We start from the raw sequence: 25,453 nt of genomic DNA, 5'->3' as shown, positions 1-25,453 counted from the left end.
CTTGGGAGCAGCAGCAGGCAGCCCTTATGTGCAACAATATATAATGTATCTCCAGCCTTTCAGAATGACGATAAATTACTAAGCAAGATGATGAAGAGTCAATCATGAGAAAGAGACAAGGTTACTATCTTCAGTTATCACCCAAATCTACCTACATCAAGGTGGCTTTTAAATGATCCTTAATTTACTATAACCTCTCTCTGCTTAATTTAATCTTGGTTTTCCCAGCTAGAACAGAGAGGCTGTTCATAGCCTGGAGCTATGCCAGAATGAAATCCTCATTAGCTGAAGTTTTAATTTCTTAAAGCAGAGCATATGGAAGAACTCCAGTGCCCAAGAGTAGTTGCTGGGCTCTCTCCACAATATAGGCTACTTGTGGCCATGCTGTCAGGCCAATCTCAGGTGAGGTGAATATTGCAAGGACAGATGCAGGTGATTACTGGAGTAGAATAAAATTGGAAAATAAGAGTGAAGAACCTGCCCTGATATCAACCACAATGCTTGTCTTAAAGTCCAAGCATCTGCATGCTCAGAGACACTCAAACTTTTGTAATGAAAGAAATTCTACCATATTTATGCCAGCAAAACTGAGAAAGACCTAACCCTAGGTCTTATTCAAATTTTTAAAATGTGCTACTAATTATTGAGTCAAATCATCGGGTTTGAGTCTGGCCCTAAATTGTTCCAGCTGCAACTGAGAAACCTAGAATCAAACCCAAACTTTAAGTATCAAAGGGTTAAGGTCAGCTTTGACTTTCTGTTAAATTAAGACAATAATTTGAGCCACAAATTAATTAAATCATTAAGCAGGCTGGAAAATGAGCCCATCTTACTTCAGTTTTAGTAAAAAAAAAAATCTCAACTTGAATTTGCAGTTTAAGTATGGCATCTCTTACTTTTATTTCAGGATATTTATTTGGAGAAATTTAACAGGCAAGAGATGCCTATCTAAGAATGGAATTGATCAGGAATGCAGTTACAACAGAAAGAATTTCAGCAGACCATAAAAGAGAAGAAGAAAAAAATAAAAGCCTACTACAAGAATAGTCTAGCAAAATGCAACTGTAGTGAGTTTGGGCTGTTTCCCGGTACTCCAGGGGGAATTCTGCTATTTGCTGAGTTTAGTGAACATAATCTAGTGCAGAAGGAAAAAAAAAAAATGCCGCTGCTTTCACCATTTTCTAAGTTCCGATTTGTATGAAAAATCATATAAAAGACAGAAAAAATATTGTATTGCTGCGAAAATACACAGAAGCTTGCAAAGCAGATGTTCTCAGCACACATAAGAGGGGCTGATTGGACTCTGAATAAAACTACATAACCAGAATGAAAAAAGCAAAGTGACTCAGCAGGCAGAGATGAATCAAGAAGTAGGGGACTCAAAAAGTAGTTTGGAAATAACATCTGTAATGATAAGTCAGTCTCATTTTGTTAAACAGTAAAAGGTAATCAATACTTTCTGCTACACTTCACAGACAGCATGATTTGAGTTACTTTCCTCCAAGAATCTCAGTATGCAACCTGAAGGAAATTAAAAATCGTTCAGAACATACACAAACAGTTAACAGGAAATATAAAATGAAGTAATTGAAACAAAATCTACCTCCAAAACCAGCAGATATTCCACAAGTTATTTATAGCAGAAAATTTAGGAGACTATGAAGGTCTTAAATCTTCTGAAGTTTTAAATACTTACTTCTTGTAGCCAAAATCACATCAATGGAATATCCAGGAAAATTTTTAAAATATTTCATTAAGGAGCTTGACTAGATGAGAACATAACATAGCCTTTCCTTTGGACTGTCCAGCCACAGGCATTTATTCATTCAACAGAAGCACAGAGCGTGATACTGTAGTGCAGTCTTTTACATAGGGATACCAAAGAGGGGGGAGGGAGGGGAAAGCCCTTCCCCAAAGACTTTAGTTCAGCCCACTCATTAAAATACAGAGTGAAAACAGCTGCTGTAGAAAGGAAGAGGATGTCCAAGCAATTTTTTGCTAACTTTCTTAGGTGTAAACTTACTTCATTCTGGAGTCTCAGTAAGAAAAATATTTTTTCTTCTGAATTTCACTCTTCCTCTGGCATTTCTCTTTAAGAAAGTGACTCTAGTACCACTTAATAATAAAAATAACAGTGGATAGTCAGGTCTCCGTTTTCAAAATCATTACATCTCACTGGGGGAAAACAGATCCCTAACAGATCTCCCTCTCCACCGTCCAAGCTCTAGTACAAGTACACGTGTGCTTTATAACACTTAAGTCTTCACACAATGTAATATTAATCTCGAATGACTTCCCATCCAGAAGTCCCAAGCAAACAACAAATACGAGCCCACTGATAGCAACATTTAGAATTGATAGCATGTCTCTTACAGATTAGCACCTCTAAGTTAAAACTAGATAAAGAACAGAGGAAGGAGGTAAAAACAATGAAAGCTCCACAAGTGTTTACTGGGAGACACTGGATAAATAAACAAGGATTCTTCAGACTGAGAAAGAGTTGGCAGAAGGGAGATGAGAGAGTGATCTATTAAATCATGAAAAGCACCAAAAATGCTAACCTGGGAATAGCAGCCCATTCCTTCTAGTAACAAGAACTAAGGGGCGCTGAACCCAATGTTTAGGCAGAAGTTTTAAAACAAACAAAAGGAAGTTATTTTTCACATCATTCATAGAAGGATTGCAAAGCTTGTTGCTCACAATCTTGTGGAAGTCTACTCTGTGAACAAACTCAAAAAATTAAATTAAAAAAAATTAAAGAACCGCTCTAATCCTAGAACTTTTGGCTTGGGAAGCTAGCAACCACAAATTACTACAAGGTGTGGATATTTCAGGTGTGGTAACAATTTGAATTTCCCTCTCTACATTAATCTTTCCCCTAAATCAATGACACTGACCACTGCCAGAGCAGCAGTCTACATTAGAAGGATCTTTGAGCCACAACTGTGCCCATTTTCATCCTCCCATTTATCTAGTTTTCACAACGCTCCCTAAGAAGAAATTGTCTGTATTATTAGGTCCTTTCCACTGATAGGGAATTAACTATGTACATCAAGGCCAGGAGTAGCACAACTGTTTGGAAATTTCAACTGGTAACCACAATTCAGAAGTTAGGTACTATCCTTAAAAGTCATCCTGAAGTGAATTTCTACTTCTAAAGGGCAGCACCCTTCCAAACCTCTGCTCTTGTGACTGTTCCCCATTCACTCCAGTACACCCACTCCAGTGTCTACTTTCATGGGCAAAGTTATCTGCCAACAGGAGCTTTTCGACAATGATTTCAGCAGCAATTACTTCTATTTTCTGCTCTCTCTCTGCCTACCATTGCAAAAACTAATGCATTCTGATAGTGAAATCTTACAGCAGCAAACCTATTTTAAATACATATGTGCTTTTTATGTATTATCAAATAGCATTTCTTGGTGCAAGGCAAGCTGGCTGTTCTTAGAGCAGCAACTAGAAAACAGATTGTGCAATCAAGGTTGTTGTTTTGTTGTTTGCTTTTTTTTTTTATATAAGAGACATATTTTAAAAATACTCTCAGAGTGGCCATCATGTGGTAAAAGGGTAACTGCCCACTGGCCTTGCTGGTACAACAGCTTGTCTGAATTAATACTGAGAAACAAGATACTTTTATGCGAAATAAGTAAATTGACTTGAGATTCTTTTCACATCAGGTCTGAGAAAAGCAGACAAAAACCCTGTTTCCCTTCTCTGCTCCTAATTTTAAACAGGGGCTTCATAGCTTTTTGTCTGCCTCAGTATGTTTAATGTTTCCTGGAGGCCTGCAAAGGCATGCAAAATATTTTAGTTCAGGGCCTCTATATGGTTATAATAGGAAGTAGATGTCTCCCTTAAAGAGAGGGGTTAGTATAGAAACAGATTATCTGAATGACAGCAGAGTCTTAAGTGTTTATTTCAAAGGGAAGGAAAGGACAGATAAATATTTACTGCTTTCTGTCCCCATTGTAAAATACAGATGCTGCCCATTTTCAGTTACTTCTTGTCTTAGTAATCCAGGTTATTGTTTGACCCCGCTCTCTTGGTCAGGATTTTGTCTTCATGTTAAAAAACAAGTTCTGATGCCATCACTGACAGATACATCCTTTAAGCTGCAGAAGAGTTTCACAAAGGGAAAGCTGTTTTCTAAAACCTAGGCTGGTCAATGCTTGCACAAGATATGTAGTCACCAGAAGTGTCTGAAACACAGACTTTTTGGTCTACCTGGGAAAATGCTCGTTTCCTGTCCTGTCCTATGCTGAAACAGCCTTTTGTAAAAAAAATCTGAGTGTTCCAGTGCTAACAGGTTCAAAAATGGTGAAAAATGATTCAAAAATTCACAAATGTAAAGAAGGGCTCACTTTTACACCTATCCCCTCTCTCATGTCACCCAACCTGAAGGGTAAGTGCCATCCCCTCCCTGGAAGCATAGAGGATGATAGAACAAGAATATTCTCTTTCCTCCTGCACAGACCTTAATCAATAATCTTCATGTCCTGATCTTTGATCCATTTGTGGTAGGAAGCTTTGATTCTGAGTCTTCTATTCCTGAAAGTTTCATCCTTTCTCCTTTTCACTCTCTTATGTACCTACTGCTAGAGAACCAACAGAATTAAAAGTAACTTTGGGATAATTATCATTGATGCAGTCTTATCTTCCCTATTTCACAACTTGACTAAAACTGATGAGATCTCTCTTCCTCTCCCCTTCTTTCCTTCCTTTAATTAAAAGTTGCATGGTAAATCAAGAGGAATCCAGAGGGGCTTAGAGCAGACATTATTTCCTTTAGCTGCAACTACACTCTTATATAAGAAGACATTAAAGGAATGACTGATGGAGTTAAGTGCAGTAGGTGCAACTCAGTGGAATGCTGGTTATCAAAACAACAGCCAAGGGGCAATCATACATTCTGTTCAGTAGATGAATGAGAGACCAATACCAATGGGACATATTCTGGGATGCTTCTGTATGCACAGGTATGCCTCTTCATAAAGTAACTTTACTAAAATCCCCTAAAACAAGTAGACTTCTGACAATTCAATAGCTGGACAGGAAGGCCCTAAGGTGTTACAGAGGAAAATAGTCATTCAGTAAATGCTGTTTTCCTCTGAACAAGTACCTTAGCACAAAGCCTTCAAACACAAGTGTTTTTACAGATCAAGAAAGTTGCTGTCATGTTTAAAGGTGCAAATGGATAACCTTTAGCAGGCCCGGTTGAGGAGAGTTACACCTGTGTTATGAGCTGAAACAGCATAACGAATTTTTGCAGCAACTGCAATCCAACAAGATTTTCTGCACAGCTCCTCAGAGTTTTCATCTTGTCTCATTTAAAAAATTCATATTATTTTAAAGTAATAAATCAAGTTTGGGATACCAGTGAATTTTTCCCAATTCTGTTTTCTCTTTACCCTCTTTTCCATTGGGTGGAGCAAAGAGATGAAAAGGAAAGGAGAAGAACGCTATTTAGATCAAGAAATAGGAAACAGAAGGAAGGAGAACACATTTTCAAGGAAATTAAGGGATTTCAAAGCTGAAAAGTGAACGCTTTCTATCTCATTCTGGAAACACAATGAAGTTATTCCTGACATTGAAACAGAAGATTTTCTTTTGCCACATTTTGTTACACAGTTTATATCATCAATTGTTTCCTTCTGGAAACATTCACAATTATTCAAATTCCATATTGAGAGGGATAGGGGAGTTGCACTGTAAATGGACTAGATGGACAAATGCATCAAAACAACAGCCTTAGACTTTTGGTTCTGGAATGGCATGAACTGTATTACTAATGATGCTATTATCACTGGAAAATTCACAGTGATTTTATTAATACCTGTAATTATTAATTTAAGATACATAAGATTATTAACTTTGGCTTTAGACCAATGTTTCTATGGCATAATCAAGGTGTTCATGGAATCTTTCCCAAATTCTGGCACATTTGACTTGTTCAAGCCATTTCTATAGTCTGCCTTGAAAAACAGTTTTGTGTTTCCACAGAGAAAAAGATCACTGAAAACTGTCCATGAACAGCATCGATCTTGGTCTCTCATCACAATTCCCTAAAAAGTGGTAGAGGACATCTGCAGGTTAATCAGTGGACCTCAGAAATCAGACACAACCCTAGATTCTAACTGCAACACTTTTGGATAAGCTCTCAATTCCCACTTTCAGCCTAACATGTACTAACGTTCCTCAGCAGTGCTATCTTCTAAAGAAACAAGCACTCTCTCAACAGAGAGCAGCAAGTTGTCCATGCCCAGCATTTTACATGATCATGGAAGATAAGGTTCATTTTGACTGAGGTCACCACAAACTGCAAGGCTTGATCTATTTCATGGGATATTTTAATACCTTCCCTGAGCAAAGAAGGTTCACATTTCTCAGAATCATTAAAAAAAAAATGCACATACTTCATGGAACCAAACTGAGACTGACTTAACTTGGAAAACTGGCCTGCTGATGCAATGTGAGCAAGCATTTTAGATGCTGAGCAGAACCTCAACACTCTCAATCTGTTCACTGGATGTGAAGCCTCTCCCTTCCAGCTCCCTTCCCCACCCAGCCTGAAAGCACTCTGCTTTGGGAGTGGCTTTTCTCACCAGGGAAGCGAAACTTTCTTTTAATGTGGTTCATGGAAAGTTTAGCTGGTTTTCTTTCTCCAGCCCACCTAGGCTGGAAAAAGACATTAGTCCCAACCAAAACCCAGTATAATAACTGCCCATCTGTGGACAGTTCTTTTCAACTTGCAAGGAAGCAATCCCACAACTGCAATTTCTTGTGTCTCATTATAATAATGGTGGTGTAGCACAACCATGGAATGAGTTGTACTGGAATTGAGTATAGTTATTGTACAAGCACTTTCAGATCCTTTCATCCAAAAAAAGGAAAATAGGGATTAGACCAGTTCTAGGGGTCCTCTAAGTACAGAAAGAACTACCAATAAATTCAAGGGTAATAGAGGCAATGGGCTGCATAGGATGAATTTTATTTTAACTTGTCTTTAATGATACACCATAGGATATAGAAACTGAGCTGTGGAGTATAAACAGTACAACCGTAAGGCATAATGAATGGATTTATTTCTGATCCAAAGTCTGCTATCAGTAACATGTATCATGTTACTGCTTTCAACAAGCTTTGGATCAGTCTCCCATGAGCACCATGTAAAAGATACGAAGTCAGACAACAAGAGAAACAACGACAGTGTAATTTCAGCAATGTATGTGGAGGAAAAAATTACTTTCCAGAAAAATAGGACCTGGGAGATGCCACATATTATCAGATCACTGATTTACATAATGCAAAACTTTTGTCAGTACCAGAAGCCTCAGGGTCATATACAAAAAAACAATCAGCAATTCTGGGAATTCCTCCAGCAGCTGGGTATTCCTCCTGTTTGACAAAGGCACATAGTAGCTTCCCCATGTCTGTGAGGCACCATTTTGTCTTTGCTGGGTAAGTTTTCAGCTGGATTCATTCTCAGTTCACCTGATCATGCCACATCAGCGCTAGAGCTAACACAAAGTAAGGGTGAACTTGGGATAAGGCCATATTCTTTCAGTAGCAGCCAGAACTTGGATCGGCTTACACCAGTCCTGAAACCACAGATCTGCAGAAGAACTTAGAAGATCTTTTACAGTTCAGTGCAACAAAGTAAAAGCCAAGAGAATAACTCAGGTTCAAGAAATCAGGTATTTGGGAGCAAGTAAGCTTGTACTTCCAGAGCAATGCACTTGGCCCTTCTAAAGAGCAAGAAACAAAGATCTGAACTGATTCCCAAGTAAGAGAGGAAGGTCTGGAACCCCTAACCTAGCACCATTCCTCTTTAGTTGGCTTAATGTTCTCCAGACACATCATTTTCCTCCTGATTACTGGGTGGTATCTCCGCCTCCATGAAGCACACACCATTTCTGATAAAAGGTTCTGTATGTATACCATCTACCCTGCTTTCAGCACAAATCCAAAGAAAACACCCTGGTCCTTTCCCTGGGATGAGTCTAACTCAAAGGCAGTGCACTACCCACAGACATTCCAAGTTAACACTTTCATTCAAGACCAGAGAGATCTCTTGGTCACAAAGTTGCAGTCTGGGTCCTCCCTCTGCCTGTTTCTTTGATTTGGCTGAAGCCTTACCCTAGCTCTGCCTCCTTTTCTCTCCTGTTTATCACTACAGCCCTGGTGGTCCCTGCATGCTGCACAGCTGCTCCTCCTTCCCTCCTGCCTAAGCTAACTCTAAAATGCCTCCTTGGACCAGATGTTTTCCACGTGTTTCACTCTCTATTTTTTTTCCCCACCCCCACCTCTTCCAAGGCAAGTAAAAACCTACCTCCTTGATCCTTCAGATCCTAAAGTATCCCTTAATCAACTTGACCAGCTTGGTTCCAAGGCAGGCAAAAAAAAAAAAGTCTCTGCTTTTTCCTCCATGATAATACATGGGCAGGAGACAAAAATAAGCCTTAACCTTGGCACTGCCTTTAGTTTCCATTTCACCTTCAGATGATCAGCTTTGACTTTGATAATTTTTTTGGCTTTCTTTCTTGATTAAATTTTATTCCTTGGAAATATTTTTTTAAGCACAATTAGCATCTGTATCACTTGCCACTTTTCCTTCTAAACATCCTTCTGTTTATTTGCTGCCACTGAAGGCTTATTTACAGGTACAAATCTTAAGTTTATAGGGACTTCATAGGTCCCATCCCCCTTCTCTGTGACATTTCCCACTCTCCATCTGTCTTTCCTTGGCACCAGTGCCTGTAGGCAGTAGACATTTATACAAATTATCATCACTCTGCTTCATCTCTCAAATCGGTTTCGATATCAGCCCAATTCAAGCTAGTTTCACAAGTTTATGTTAACAGTAGGTCAGACCTAAACCAATAAACTCCAGCTGGACCAGTACTGTAACACCCACTTTTCAGGTACTACAACTTCCAGTCATTCATATATAGAGATGGTTTTGCAAGAAAGGGATGGGTGCAGCATTTCCATCCCCTCCTGTGCAATGGTATGTTTCTCTTGGCAGGAATATTCACTTTAGGCCAAGTCCTGAACACGGTCATCAGTGTACCAAAGGAGCAGTAACCACATCCCACAGGCCAGTGGGCCAGCCCTGCCACAAGGAGTGGGTGAGCATCAGAACACACAGTGCCAAAGCTGCCAAGAAATAGATTAGCACCCAAGCACCTACAAACCTGAAACTAGAAACTGAAGTCATGCAGATTTTGTCTAAAGCACGGACAGTCCACAAAATACTTGTCTATAGGGGTTTCATTCTTTGAAGTTCAGACTCTGGTTTAGTCACGAGCGGGGAGCAGCCAGCGGGTGTTTCTGCCCTGCGGCCGGGGCACTTGTCCCTCACAAATGGCGAGAGGAGACAGGGCAGACAGCGTGACCAGCCCCCTCGCTTCACTGGCATCCGTGCCAGAGAACAAAAGCTGGTGACAGGACATCCCTTTTCTGACAGCATCACTCTTGAATTTGCTGTCTCTGTGAAAGTAGCTCTCCAGCATGTGATTTCCCACATACCACAAGGGCTCCAATAAAAGCTGTTGCATTCAGCCAAATGTTTAGTACTCCTCTGATATCTGTATATTAAAAATTACTGTGGGGGTGAGGGAAAGCAAAAAGAAGTGTAATAGTCTGAGAATATTAAGTGGAGCATTGGCGGAAGAAAAATTTTGCTTTCCAAACGCCACATGCAGATTTATTGCAGGAACAAAATGGGTGCGTAGGCACTGAAAAGCCGTAGGCAAAGTCCTGCATTTCATTTTGTGCATTACCCAGAGTCTCTCTCCAGGACTTGAGCTGTGTCACTTCATTTCCTGATATTTCATAAACAGGCAAAAGTTTACATTAATGCTATATTATTTTTAAGGCTGTATACTCACAGTCTCACTATGCCCAGATCTCAGATGAAATTTCAAGGCATCACCAATCAGAATTGGCAGAAATCTGCCTAATTTTGTGGCACTGACATGAATTTTTTTTATGAACTACTAAGAACTGGGACTCATTCATTTCAATAGGTGAAAAGCTTCTTAGAAAGATGGTCAAGATCATATGCATTTTAATGATGAGCCTGGAAGTGTCAAAATTGCTGGGGAGTCCTGCTGCTCCCAATACTGCCAACAGACAGCAAGGAGGAAAGTAGCAAGTGATGGTAATTATTTCTCAGCACCAACTATCTCACTGTTTCATGTACACTTCCACTAGGACAGTTTTGGTTTTGAAGGGCAGAAAGGACATCGGGGTTTTGAGGGTGTTTTTTTGTTACTTGTTGGGGTTTTGTGGTTTCTTGGGGGGATTTTTGTTTTGGTTTGATTTTTTTGGGGCTATCTGGTGTTCTAGACAGTTCTGCTCATTGTCTGCTCATGTTATAACATTACCAGTTCTCTCTTCCTATACAGTTCATTAGACTAAGAGATTTATTGAAATTCCATTCAGCTGGAAGCTGATTATGCACTGTTTCCTGTAGCTCCCATATAGAACACATTGCTAGCATAAAAATATCTGTACCACTCTTTGGTTTTCAATTCCTTGATACTGCTGTTTTTAAAAAAAAAAAAAAAAAAGACTGCAAAAGGTCTCAAGGATTCAGTATTAACCTAAGGAAAAGAAATTCAGTTCTGGAAGCACCAAACAATAAAAGAAGCTTCCCAGGTGGAGCACAGAGAAGAGAAAAAAAGTGTATAGTTCCAAAGACCAAAAGGTAATAAAGAACACTTGTATTTTGATCATGACAGACCAAAGAAACTATACGTCCCGGTTTTAAAGACAAAGACTTTATTCCATTCTGTCCCATCCTCAATACCTGCAAGTCACTTTCTATCAGATCTGCATACTGAACACATTGCTTGAATGTTAAAAAGTGGCAGGAGAAAATTATCCTATGCATTCCTGGCCATGTCATATTCAAGCTTATCTCATAGTTAACAACTTCTTTTCCATTCTTTACTACCTCCTAAACTACTTATCTTGCTTCATTTCCCATTTTCACTCATTTACTCTTTTGACACCTTTTGATTTGTTAGTTCCTAGACCTGCAAATCCCCTTCTCTAGTCACTATCTTCTCAGAAATCACTTTTCCTTCAAATATTTCTCACCCTTCTTCCTATAAGCAGCTGTTCCCTATGTTATTATCTAGACTGGACTGAGACTGGTGACTCTACAGTGCAAAGAACAGGTCTTATTTATGTTTGTGAATCCTTGTCTAACTTTATGCTGCTATGTAAATGTTTAATAGGTACTAATGCATTTGCTGGAAGAAGCTGTGTGCTAATACTCAGTGGACTGTTTGGATACAATCCTTGCTGACTGTCAGAAGCTTCTGGAATAAAAAAAAATGCATTTTTTTGGTGACACTGCAGTTTCAAAGCTAACAGATCCAACAGCTGTAGTAGTCTAATGAACCATCGCAGTACCAAAAATGGCCTTATCTACTCTTTCCATGTTTGAAACAGGATAGAGTTTGAAAGCTTAGCACTATGGATGTAAGGTTGATTTCAGCTACACCCACTGTACCTTATCTCCTCTATGTTATCTATCTCCAGACCTCCAAGGTCACACTATTTTAAACAAATCTTTGATATCTTTGCTTTCTCCTTAATGTTGGCTGAAGAGCATACAACGATCTTGTCCTCTTTTCAAACTGGTCTTGGCATGATTTTCCTGTGGGCTTTACTGTATCACATCCTGCGTAGAATTAATTGTGAAATAGAAACCCCAGTGGCAGATAAGATGCATAGTTTTTATTTCAAGCACCAAACAGGAGCTGAGTGATTCATCAACTGAAGCACACCACACAAGCAGCAACTGCTCAAGCAAACAGGGAATGAATGATGTCTTGGCCTCAGGGCCAATGAATAGTGATGCTAATGGAGAAAATGCAAGAAGGACAGCAGAAGTGTCAGGCCTACATGTCAAGTCTCATGCTAAAACTCATGTAGACGAACCACACCACAAATTTCCACAGTTTGTGTGAAGAAAAACGTGGGGGGTTGTTGTTTTTATGTCAGGTTGTTCTTAATGGTGCGACTGGTCTTATCCCATAATGTTAACCATTTGTGCCCTGTTGCCATGAAATCCAAGGATATAAAGAATCACCGTTGTGGCGTGTTTGTAGGGGCTCTGAAATGAGGAGTGCTGGGTGGTGCCCATCCAGCCATCCACTTCCAATACTGCATCCTAGGATCAGGTTCCTGTTAATTTTAATATAGTTTCAATAATAGTACTACTCTTGATGTCTTAGCCTTGAAAGAGATTTTGACCAAGAGATGAATTGAGAAGGTTTTCCCAACTGGCAGTGTGCAACAGGAAAGAAAAATAGCTAAATCTGGTAGAAACCAGTCCAAGCAAAAGACAATTCTATTAGAAAAAAATCCCATAACAGTGAAATCTGTTGGACTTAAAACAGTTTCTTCTGTGGCATAAAACATATGCCACCACTCCAATCTTTAAAAGGAGACTGGACCAAGCAGTATAGAAATACATTGCAGGGCCACAGCTACATCAGCATGGCAGTAGAACAGATGAGCTAATAAACTATCTTTTCTCTTCTGTTCAAGATTAGCACAACGAGATTTCCGTACTAGTCAACAGCTATTTACCTGTAACCAACACAATTTTCAGAGTTCAGATTTGGTGTAAATTACTATCTGCTTGGGAAGAAAGGTGTGCATGATTCATCAAGTGATGATTATTACAGATCTAAAGGAAGGGGCAGGGAGGAGAAAGTCTGCTTGTTGTAAATGAGTTAGGGACAGAGACTTTCAAAAAGATCAGAACAGAAACACTTTAGAAAATCTGCCCCTATATGACTGAAAGCTGATCTCTTTACAGAAATTCCCACTCAGTCACAAATGTTCAGCACTTGCACCAAAACCTGTCCCCAGCTCTCTACCTGCTGTAACTGGTGTCAGGAACATTTCTCCTAAAGATGTAATATTTTTCATGAACGTTCCAGCTCATCAAATATCAGAGCTCACATGTGAGAGGATTTTCACAGCAGAATGTAGATATTTTGGTGAATGTAAATATTTTGGTGAAGCCCTCATTGTTTGAGGAGCATTATTTTCAAATAATATGAACTGTTGCATCATGAGCTGGACAATGTCTTTAGCTTGCTTAATGCAAACTAATTTGAAAGAAAGAGAAGAAAATGGAGATCTGCTTGTTGTTTTCTATTGCCTCTAAAGAACACAGTTTCAAGTACCCAAATAAATAATTAAACGAAGAGAAAACTGAGCAATTAATCTTACATGATCAATTCAGAACTCACAGCTTGTAGAAACTCTGAACCTGTTGCTGAAAGTGTGCCCTCCACCCACGAACTAGTTTTGTCAAGGAATCCAGACCTAATTCACAACAATATATTTCTGCAGAAACCATAAAACTGCTTTCATAGATGTTTTGCTTTGTCTCTGGTACCTTTAAAATGTAACCAGTTTGGACTCAGATATGATTTGACTAGTTTGCATTCATTCTGGTGTGAACCGAATTATGATGCCTTGTGTATTCACAGAAGAGTCTTCAAAAGGTTTGTTTTAAAGATGAACTGGTAAGCCCTGGGGACTAAGAAGCCCTTTAAAATTGGGGTCAAACTAGGCATTTAGATTGAAAAATAATAAATCCATTTGGAGACAAAGGCCTATTGTATACCAGTCTTCCAGGAAAACCCGTGGGTGGTTGAGAATTACTTGGGAAAACTTAGTGGAAATTAATTCCAACTCATTCTCAGTTCTTTCTTCCACACTGAAAAGAGGGGTTTATGGAGGCAGAAAAGCATTGGTGAGTTCACACAGGATCAGGAAATATCTGGCATTGTAAATGCAGAGCTAGAAAATGTTCACATTTCCTGTACCACTGAAAGAGAGAACCAGCACCTTCCCTGCCTATGGCTCATTGAGAACCTGGGTCACCACTAGCTCCAGCTACAAGAGTGTGGTGTATACTTAAAAGGTACAGGGAGGAGTAAAAATTGCAGTCAAAGCTTATGTGGTACAACAGTTCAAAGGAACCACTTCCCACCTTCTGTTTAAAAGGAAGAAAAAACCCCAAAAATACCACTAAACACAAAAAACAGTCCCACTGTTCCTCATAATACATTGCTTTCTGTTACTAGGCAGGCACTGTCAAGCTGACTTGTACAATTCAATAGAAATTAGAATTTTACTTGGGAATTTTGCACATATATATATACATACACATACATATATATATACACATAAATTAATCATTAGGCTACATGGTTCTTTACATTTGTTTAAAAAAAAAGATATCATGCTGTATTATGGGCTTTTACAGTGATATTTATAGAAAAACACTATTCTTTATTCTTAATTCTGCAATCATATGTTAATAATTATAACCACAAAAGCTATTTCAATTCTTCCAAGTTATACAACCAACTAGACAGTAAAGACAGCTTTGAACCTTTGAACATCGGGTTCTTATTTACCATATTATCCTATTTTTAGGTCAAACCTTTACACATTTGCTGAAACCACTTTCTCTATGTCAGGCAGTTCTCCTGGTAAAATTCTTTCAGGTACCAAGCTGCTGAGGAGGAACAGCACAATTGATTCAGTGCCCAATTAGAAATCCAGACATTTTTACAGAGAGCAAGGAAGACTCCCAGACTTGGCAAGGGAAGGAGACAGTGCCTCCCTCATGCCACGTTTTTTGCTAGGGGTTAGAGTATTATATGGGGAATCGTTAATTAACAGACACTTTGAAACCAGTGTCCACCTGCTATTAAATAGCTGCATTCTTGTTCTTTAGCCTTGTTTTCTTTAGTTCTGAAACACCTATCGTCTATTATCAGGCAGCCTAAACTCGAAGACTATTTGCAACAGTGTACATGTAGGATTCTCAAGATTAGTTCTGATTCAATGCAACTCTCTGGAGAAAACCTTTGAATTGTGTTTGAAATACTACATTCAAAAATCAAGGAAGTAGTCATCTCCTGCCAATAGATTTGAATGTCACTTTTCTGGAAATTTCCATAGTGCAATTTAGATGAACACAGAGGAGAATAACAGTGCCTAACATATGTTTACATACCTTGGGCAGAGCTCGGAGAACGAGAAGCTGCGGCTCTACAGGTATGTTCTGGACTCCTCCTGGGAAAAAAACAAACCAGTAAGTGTTATAGATTACAATAATTTAGTGCAGCTGTTAGGAACAAAAAAAAAAAAAACAAAAAGCAAAAAAACCCCAACAAAACAACAAAATGCTTTCTCAGTTTAAAATAAAAGAAACCACCACCCTAGGGTAAGTGAGAAAATTTGACAATTATTTCTAGCTCATCAGTTCAACAAGCCTTGTTATCTTTTAAAGCTGAGATTCACCATTTGTCTATGGATCAGCTCTCATAAGACAAGGTCCTCCATATCTATATGAAACCCAAGGCAATATCATTTGTGTTTATCATTCTGTAAAGAGAAGCAGTGCCAAAATTCTGCAACACCTACTTTAGCTGCTGAAATCCAGAGAACTGAATGTGCTGCTGTTAGCATTTGGAGACAAGAATATGTTTTGATCTAATACATCCTCCACAGACTCACTTGGTGTCATGAAGGCACTAGATTCCATAACAGGTTAAAATAAGAGACAAATATGAAAACAATCTGTGTGCAACTTATGCAGAGTAACTTCTACTTATTATATTTGAATTTTTTCAAGAGTGTTCTAAACTTGCTAAAAATACCATAGAAGTCTGCAAATAGCTAAATTCTCCAAGCTTGCCACAAAAATGACAGCATGATTGATGTATATGAATGTTCTAATATTACTTTTACTATGTTGTGTTTAATTCAAAGTTACGTGAGAGGCAGGACTAGTATAAAAGTTCTCATATGCAAAGAAATCTGCCTCAGAACTTCAGCCTTTACTATTTAGCCAGATGCCTTCTTAGGCACTTGCCAAGGGCACAGCCTGTGGATACCTGTATGTGCAGATACAGCAGGTGTGCCAGGGCTTCAGTGGAAGGTGTCCCTGCCCATGGTGTGGGGCTCAGAACCAGGCAATCTTCAAGGTCCCTTCCAACCAAACCATTCCAGGATTCTAAGATTTTCTAAACTACTGGTCCTTTTTTCATTCACAAGATTATGCATGTGTTGATACGTTCTTACTTGTACCCCAGTCAGTGAAGAATTTTCCCTCCCTGTCACAATGTTGCTACAGGGAGTAAAATGTCCATCAACTTTCCCACCTCTTCCTCGCTGTCAGAAAGCAACATGCCTCACTGCTTCCTGGAACCCAGAAGTAAGGACTAGGGCTAGGAACACCTCATCCCTCTTCACTCTGTGTCCTCAGATTCTGATCCTTGTTTTCCTCAAGAGTAAATAGATAAACCCCACCACTCTGGATAGTGTAACCCACAGCCATGCCATAACACCATTGGGCACACCAATCATGTGCTATTCATGTGGTATCACTGACACCCTAAAGCCTCTTTCACCAGCACACATTTTGCCTGCTTGCCTAGCTTGGCTGCCTGGATTCCCACAGGTTTTCCTGTGTAATTCAGTTCTTTATTTCTCACTTACTGTCAGTAAAGTGGGAAGATTAACCCTGTTCTACCCAAACTGATGTGCTGGACTCAGTGTACAGGAACTCTAATAATGAAAAAAGAGAGGCACACTACCAATGGCACAGCTGTATTTTCCATTTCTGTCCTATACTTACTCTAGATCAGATCTATCCAAAGTGTATCTTACCCTCTAATGCCAGTGCGGTTATGGAAAATAGTTTCACCCCCACCCTGTATTAATTTTTGAGGGCAAATGCTGACTACAGGTTGCCTATAATGTGACAAACAGATTGTTTACTTGTACAAAAGCTTTTAAACTCAAGTCATGCCCTACCCTCAGCCACACAAAAAAATGTCTCTGGAAATAGAAACAAAATAAAGCAAAAAAATTTTCAGACCTCTTGAAAAAATAAAGTCCTGGGTGGCTTTTGCTAGAATGTAGAGTCAAAGGCCGAGAACAGTGAGACACATATACCAATTCCAGCAGGAACTGCTCAAGGAAAATCATGGATTTTCCAAGCACTGCAAAACAGCCAAAAGCTTAAGTATACTGGAGCAAACATTATTATGAATAGCAGCAATAGTAGGTGTTGCCATTAGATAAGTAACTCCGACATGAACCGTTCTTATCTAATGTTAATTCAGAGTGGCAAAGGACTGTTCTTTCCATTGGTATGCAATGAAGGAGAAATTCGAAATCCAATTAAGTTCAATCAGCAACACATACTTCCTACGGATATCCCTGAAGATCAGACACACATTGCAGCTACATTCCAAACCATGAGAAAGGCAGCAGCAGCAAAATGAAATTCTGCTTTTAAACTGATTTACAGCTTGAAGAAACAGTATCCAGGATGCCACCCATTCCCTGCAAAAGGATCTGATGAGGGCAAAATATGCAGAGATTTCCTTTCTGGCAAGTGAAATAGTCTTTTTGGTTAGGTGGCAACCATGCAGCTTCCAAACAGCTTGAGCAAGATTAGAGTACAGTATCCAAATTATTAACATTTAAGATAAGGAGCATGCAGAATTTTCAAGCAAATTTTCTAAATTACTTAGAAATGTGAAATATTTGGATATCCAGGCTAAAGCAGCAAAAGTACATATCCTAAATATCACTAAAGATGTTACAATACTGGAAGTTGCTGGAGGTAGGAGGAGATATTCTGGGCAACCTTCCCTGCATCTCATGAAGAAACCTCATTCATAACTATCAAATCATCCTTTGCTGTACTTCCTAATTACTGTTCACTGTGAGCTTTTCACTTCTTCCTTGTGCACTGTTCAACCTCCCAGATGATACTTCTGTTAAGCACAGATGATACCTGTTAAATATTCAAGCATAAACCAGGTAGAAGACCTGGAAAAGAGAATATTTGACAAAGCTGGATAAGACATGGTGAGAGCCCATAATGGAATAATCGCTAGAAGTTCATGGAGATGGACTCCATAGTTCATACATGCTTAAAAGAAACCAACAAAACCAAACAACCCCCCACCACACATACACACACACACTATACAGAATCATGCACTTATTAGAAAACAAAGAGCATGTATATCCATCCTCCCACTAACACAGGGACAATTCTTGCCTACAAAAAGTAGTTTGGCACATCAAAGGATGACTGCTGTACCACTTGAAATAATGTGATGGCTGTCATTTTCCTCACACTGCCTGTGAAAGACACACGTGCCTGGTTCTGCAGTGTATCTGATGCATCAGAGTCAGCATCCATGTCTGTAAAACCTGAGTTCTGGGGAGAAGGGAGGAAGGGGACGGAACAGGGCAGTGTCACTGCCTCTACCATTTTGGAGACTTATACCTTCTCATCACAAAGCAGTCCCTGTGCAAGGTACTGAAGGTTTTACTCAGAGTATACAATGAGAATAAATAATTTTCCCCAAATTAATCCCTAACTTTCAATACCTTTTTAAACAAAAAGCTAGGAAGAGCATCAAGAAGCACAGCAATAGTGTTGCTGTTGAAAGATCTTAAAACAAACATGAACATCCCTTTGGAAAAAATCACTTATGTAATGCAAAGAACAAGAGAAGATCCCTAAAGGAAGATGAAGATGAAGGAACACTTTTTCCTCCCCCTCTAGCCTTCTGAGGACTGTAATCTTAACAACCATAGTTTTTCAAAAGTGAGTGTAGGACGATAGGGGGAAGAAAGGATAGCATTGTTTATAGTACAGCAGGGGCCAAATGAGGAAAATAACTTCTGTGCAAGAACGGAAGGGTGAAAGGAAGTGGGTAGGTAAAGACAATTGTAGGATTTGTACAGTACAGAAGAGAATCCCTTCCATGTAGGATGCAATTTCTTCCATGGAAAAAATGTTTCATCCATGGAGCTAGCTGACGTAACTCCTCTGGAATAGCAACCTTCCAATGTTTGTTATCTGTAGTTCTGTTACTAGACAGGTTGTGGTTCTTATAATTAGCACTTTATCAGCTAAAAAGTCAAAACATTCCTTGCATCAATGTATTTAGTCTTATGTCACCTTAATGAGATGGGTGTCAATTAAGACTGAAAGGAGTGTCTGGTATGAATCATAAATACTTTAAAGGGTTCTCAAAGTATGAATAATCAACACTTTCTGAAAATAAACTTCCTGGAATAAGCTTCAGGGTCACTTCACATCAGCAAGCCTTTCTGATATCCTGGCCATTCCCCCTCTTTTATAGCTAACAAGATGGAGATGCATAAAGGCACCAGACATCTTCTTTAGCAAATCATACTTAAAAACCTAAAAGGAGGGAGGTTTTTTTCACCAGTTGTCAAGTACTTCAGGATTCACTAGGAAAATTACATTCCACCTGCAGAATGCTATACAAAATTTTGAAAATCCATTAAAAGGCACCTAATAAATCCCACTGGATTCAAAAAAATGCCTACAAAAGTCCCATTGCATTCATCTAGCACCCACACAAGCTTCTCTACGGACAGAATAAGGAAAGTGGTCTGCTTGTTGACCTGCTTAAGTAAATAAAGCAAATACTCAGTCCACAATTGTGAAAATACTTTCTTCACTGAATTGTGTCAGGACCAGAAATACATACAGAGCCCATATTTTCTGACTAATAGTGCTATTTTACCACAACTACTTCTATGTGGACTCCTCTATGGCACCGGAGCTGCTTATTATATGTGTTTTTTGTGGACTGCTTCAAGGATGACCATGAAGAAAGGCAAGTCTGCTTTCAATAGATTTGTCAGATAGGGAGGGATCTGCCTCTAACAAAAACTCCTAAAGGATCCACACACAGAAAAGTGTTGGAAAACAATTATTTAAAATGATGGTATGTTAATTATTGTCCTGAAAGCAATTTTTTTAAGCTTCTTTACGCAGTCTAAATAGTCACACTACTATATAATGCTTCAGAAAAACAGCTAAATCATCTGGAAACACACATTGCAGAAAGACAAAAATACACCAAAACAAAGTGAAAAAGGATCCCCAGGATTTGATGGAGCTGCAACAAGCATCCAAAAGAAACACATTTCACCATTAAACTTCTTCATGCTATTTCCAACTGATTTTTGACGCTAGAATTGACTTTTAATAGATGCGAAAGAGATAAATGTCTCATTACCAAAAATAAATTTGTCTGTTAAGGATGACAGAGAGAGGCAAAAGCATTGCACTGCCTATTATGGTATTGAGCAACAGATTTCACTCCCTCTGCTATATGCCCATTTATTAAAAATGTGGCAAGCTTTACGAAAGAATTCCTGAGCTTCTTTGGTCCGCTCTTTAATTCCTCCATAATTCTTTGTATATATAAACATGTCAGCTCTGAAAAGAAATGGGGCACTGGCATAATTTACCACAGAACTCTTCTTCTATTCAAATACTGGTAAGAAAACAATAAAAGACAAAAGGGGAATAATGCAAAAAATTAAAGCAATGAAACAAATGTGCCTGCAATTCTCTGTCCTGTCTCCAGATGAAGCTCCTTAGAACAGCAGCACCAACATGTTTTTCTGCCTTTTTGACCACAGAGAGAGATCTTCTCTCTCTGTGTCAGGACTGGATGCATCAGCTCCCAATAAGCTGAATCACACTGCATCACTGCCTGTGTTTCATGAACATGCGAGACACTTCTTTAATAGGAAATGGGAGCTGGCTTTAGCGCTACCAGCATGTCACGCACAGCCACAATGCAGCGAGGCCTTTGTTCTCTCCCCAATGGGTTGCCTTTGTAAAATATCCTCCTAAGGCCAGGCAGAGTAGTAGAATTTATTCTCACAATTGATCTAACACAGACAGACTTCTCACTCTGTCAAATACACACATGCATACATGCTCTTGTAGACAGCCATACTCACAGATTTTTGCCTTTCTTCTTGTTCTCCTTTGATGAGGTAAAAATCACTCCACAAAGCAAAACTGCACATCTGTGCATTCAGAACAATTTCTGTTCAGACCACTGTTACACTTTATATAAAAGAGCCTGGAAAAAATTTCTCCGGAATATTGCTGCTTATGAGGTTCAAAGCTAGACGTACATGTAAAACCAGAAGCATAAAAGCCATATCATATAGAAAATGGGATCCTGTGTTTTACTCAGCTATTCATCTGTCCTTTAAAGCAAATCCAGTTGAAGCAATTCCTCACTGGCACGCAGGAGGGCTAGATAGCCTAATAGGTCTCTTCCATCTCTAAGCAATTCATGCCTTGCATGGCTTATTTTTATTGACTTATCTTACTGGCTGTTTGTGGGCAGAAGCATGTGCCTCATGCAAATGCCAAGAGCACTCTTGCTTTGGGATGCTATTGCGTAAATTGAAGTGAATCAGACTTAAAACAAAAAGCATGATTTTATTTCTGAAGATTTAAGTCCTTATCATCAAGCATAGTTATTACACATACAGAAAGAAGCTTCAGCAACACCTACAAACATTACATTAACCAATCTAGCCCTTTCTGGGTTTTACTGCTCTTGCTTTACCACAGCTGATACCTGAGCTCTCTACAATGATTAGAGCTTCAACACCTTGAGAACAGTGAGCAGGGATTCCCCGTGTCCTGAAGCAGAATTCTTGACACCTGACACAACCAGCAAGACAGAAGAAATACGTGTACTAAACACATTAAACTCTTAAAAGTGCAAGAATCCTCCTCTTCCTTAAAACTATTTCCTTTGTGCACATTTTTTATCTCAGTAGAGACTGGTGGTGACATTTCGAGTCAGCAGGAGGAAATGCTGAATTTGTGGCCTTAGCTGATTAGATCCTCAGCTAGTACAAATTGGAGCAGCTATGTGTATTCATAACCCAAGAGGAATGCCAATTCTGAGTTTGCTTTCTGCCTTAAGGAGTCACTGTATCATCAATCTCAAATCACAACATTTATTAAAATGATATTTCTGACCAAAAGAGCAAGAATGGAACTTCTATTTGCAAGATGAAGTACAGAGGGAAGGAAAAAAACCCAAAAAAACAGTCTCTTACCTTGAAAAAACTTATTCTACATTTCAGCACTAATTCACCGCATGAGATTCTTCCCTATCACCTGGAAGCAAGAAGCAACCTGGATGAGAGCTCTTAAAAAACAGAGGATTCCCAGTTTCCAGTTTTTAACTACCTACAATTACCAAGTAAGCTGCAGTTTTAAAAGTTAAGCAGCAAAACTTGACTACAGGAAAGGAAAGTCTGCTTTCACTGCTTGGAAACGTTCCTGATTTTTTCAGTGGGAACATTCAGTAGTGGATGTTAATATTTAACTCTGTGTTTTTCCAGTATTACACCAATCTTTATCCAGGGATGCAGAGAAGTCAGTGGCATAGCTGAACTGCTATTATCCTTTAAAAGCAAGAAAAGTGACCACCAGTGAAAAGAAAAAACAGCAGCAAAAAATCCAAGAAGAAATTTTCTGACAAGGTACTTTCCATATCACACATCACAGAACATATCAATGAATCCGCAATTCACATAGACAGTAAGCAATGAGAAAGGAGATAATAAAATGCATTAACTTCATACTTAAAGCTGCTCAGATAGCAACAGTAGTGCTTCACTTGGTCACTTAGTCTTTCTGAAAGTGCAGCAAGTCAGTCTCAAGAAAATCTTCAAACATTAGCCACGGGAACACCTGTTCTTACCTATGCCATTGCTGCTCCAGCTGCTGGAACAAACATAACAAGCTCAGTGGAAAATGTCCCAGATGCCCTACTTGAAAGAATTCCTACAGTCTTGTTTTCTCTAATCTTGTTATGAGACACCCCCTTCTGCCTGCCCACTTTTTCCTCAAATGCTTTCCAAGACCATTTCCTTGTTTTTGGAGTTAGCCAGGAACCAGACTTTCAAACCAAATGCCAAAAGGAATCTGTCCAAGCTCACAGTGAGACATAAGCAAGGAACAACTGCATAATCAGAGATGGTAGCACCTGAGGTCCTCTGGTGAACACAAGCTCCACATCCCCTCTTGTACCAGAGCACAGGGACATAGGATACTTGCAGTCCTGTTCATCAAACACACTGGACAAGAGAGCACAGTTCTGACATTTCCTATGGAAACTGGTGGTGAGTGATGAAGGAGTGACCAGCATCATTAAGAGACAAGATGTTTTGAAGTTTCAAAGACTGAAGATGGAAAACACCTTTAATGGTAGAAAACACAATGAGCAAATAGAAATTGGCATGTATTTCCAGATGCCCACCTCATTGTAATGAGATACACAGGGAAAGTTAATACTCCTACAGACAGTAAAAGCCTCATCATACCAGTGCCTTCTTCCCCCACCTCTCTATTCAGCATCTCTAAGTGGGAGGTATTCTGCAGCCTTTCACACTTGACCTCTTAATTAAAGCATGATAAAATTAACATCTCAGACGCAATAGATCTTTTACCCACCTACATCAGTAATTAAACTAATTCTCAAGGGAGCAAGAACATTTGTTATGTGTAATGTAACTTTAGCTGGGGTATTCCAAAGAAGGAAAAAGAGCTGATGTAATAAATGCAGTCATTTATATTTTAATGGAGCTATTGTAAATGAAAGAAGAACACCTGTGACAGCTTGAGGCAGCCCCAGCCAAATGAAATCTTTTGTATCATGCAGGGACAGCATACTGCATATGGCCTCCCCATCTCCAGCTGCAGTATTGAATAACTTAGTGAAGCAAACAAGCTTTATGCCTTCTCTGACTCTCTGATGCACTATAATCTGCTTTCAAAACCAATGGAACTGTACCATATATATATATATATATGTGTGTGTGTGTGTGTGTGTGTGTGTGTATATATGTGTGTGTATATATATATATGTATATGAATCTGATATTCATTCGACACGAAAAGCAAGATAGGCCAAAGTAGGTCTGAGGTCTTTCTTACTGGCAATACATATTTTTGCATTTGTGAAAATCCATGCAGACCTTCAGACAAATCTAAGACACTACCACAATACAAATAATTGAACAACCCTATGCAAAGAGTTTGTGTAATTAAAGATGGAAATTACTCCACATCAGAGTGGCAGAATTCAATATTCTTTTCATCCTGATGTAGAAAAGACCAAGCAATAAGAAAAAAGGCCCAAGAAGGTAACAAAAAAATGTATATGGAGCAAAGGAGATATAGAGGATACTTGAAGAGCTGTAACAGCACAGAACACAAACCCCATTCATTTAGGAAACAAGACTGACTGGTGACATCTCAGACACAGGTTTTAGGGCTTTGGTTTGTGCTTGAGCCTGAAAGCATGACAAACATTATTTCCGTTGTCAAATATGATCCTTGTTCAAAGGGTGTATTTACTCAGCTGAGGCATAACTGTTGAGAAACACAGCCTGGCAAAGGTCTGTGCAGTGACTAGGTAACCTTGCTAAGGATTTGTCTTCATTTGCACACAGGCAATCCAGCCTCAGTGAGCTTCAGAGTCTTCTCTCCCAGGCATCTCACCCATCCAGGGTTTAAATGCACAGTGTTCAAGCATTTAAAATGTACAAGCAGCCAGCATGCATGTGACATGCTGTCTCTCCCCAAAACCCAGTCAAATCCACACCAGGTAAAATCAAAATTCCCCCAGTCCTTCCCTGCTGTATTACTAAGTATTCAAACAAACTACAAATAACAAATGCTCATCTTCAAGTTTAGTTGATCCCATGACTCATTCATTCACAGCTAAGTAAATTATTCTCAGTTAAGACTGACTGATTGCCTGTCAGAAAAAAAACAAATTAAGCCAAAACAAAACAAAACATACCAATATATTACTTCAGAAAGAGACCAGCAACTTGGTAATCTCCCTGACACAGAGGCCATTGTTTCAGCTGCTTGGAAGTCTATACCTTTGCCTCTGCCTAGGGTTTATCAAATGAGTGGCCACCCCTCCAATCCCAAGGGAAGCATGTGCAATTCTGCCACTGGTATTAAACATCTGTTTACTGCAATCTCATCAAAGGCCAAGAAACAGGCTCAACAAATTTAGCCTTGCATATTTAAGAATTGCTCTATTGCTGCTCATCTAAATTTCAGTCAAATGAACAAGCCATTCTGGTTGTTGTGTATCCTGCACCAAGTTATCAAAATATTGAGTCCAAGCAAAACACCATGAAGAAAAATCTATTTCAACTGTATTTTTCTTGGCTTACAGTGCTCTCTATGATTAATCTTTAAAATATTGCTAAGGAAATGAGACAGCTAAGTGGTCATTGTCTTAAGTACACACTGAACATCTTATAGCACAGTTTATTCCAGTTCTACTACGCAAAGCATCAAATACTGAACACACGACAGCTAAAATAATCAGAGGTATTCATTTGTGAATAAACAAGGCCAAAGCAGAACATGAATATAAAAAGAGAGGATTAAAAACCTTTAACAAACAGATTCTTATCAGCCCATGGAAGGCAAAATTCACTGGGGAAGTTCCCATCATATCTGGGGTACCATCTGGAAAACTAA

At 39.1% G+C, this 25,453-nt stretch overlaps 1 protein-coding gene across 17 annotated transcripts in view; it reads right to left on the bottom strand.

The window, feature by feature from the left end:
• Positions 1-25,453, bottom strand: part of SORBS1 (sorbin and SH3 domain containing 1) — a 164,655-nt gene that overhangs the window by 109,018 nt on the left and 30,184 nt on the right. For 9 of the 17 annotated variants that reach the window (XM_088059985.1, XM_088060006.1, XM_088059992.1 and 6 more), the window contains exon 2: positions 15,065-15,123. The gene's annotated coding sequence lies outside the window, so the exon portion shown is untranslated. Of the gene's footprint in view, positions 1-1,696; positions 1,811-15,064; positions 15,124-20,871; positions 21,101-21,996; positions 22,181-25,453 lie in introns of those variants that run through there. The other 8 variants (XM_088059981.1, XM_088059991.1, XM_088059983.1 and 5 more) reach the window with 5 other exon arrangements.

The sequence above is a fragment of the Pseudopodoces humilis genome, chromosome 9 (genome assembly GCF_049639895.1).
Source record: "Pseudopodoces humilis isolate 2021_Gansu_Grassland_sample_001 chromosome 9, ASM4963989v1, whole genome shotgun sequence".
In the NCBI taxonomy this organism is placed as follows: Eukaryota; Metazoa; Chordata; class Aves; order Passeriformes; family Paridae; genus Pseudopodoces; species Pseudopodoces humilis.
The sequence above is the reverse complement of the archived record's forward strand: the minus strand, read 5'-3'. Positions and strand labels throughout refer to the sequence as shown.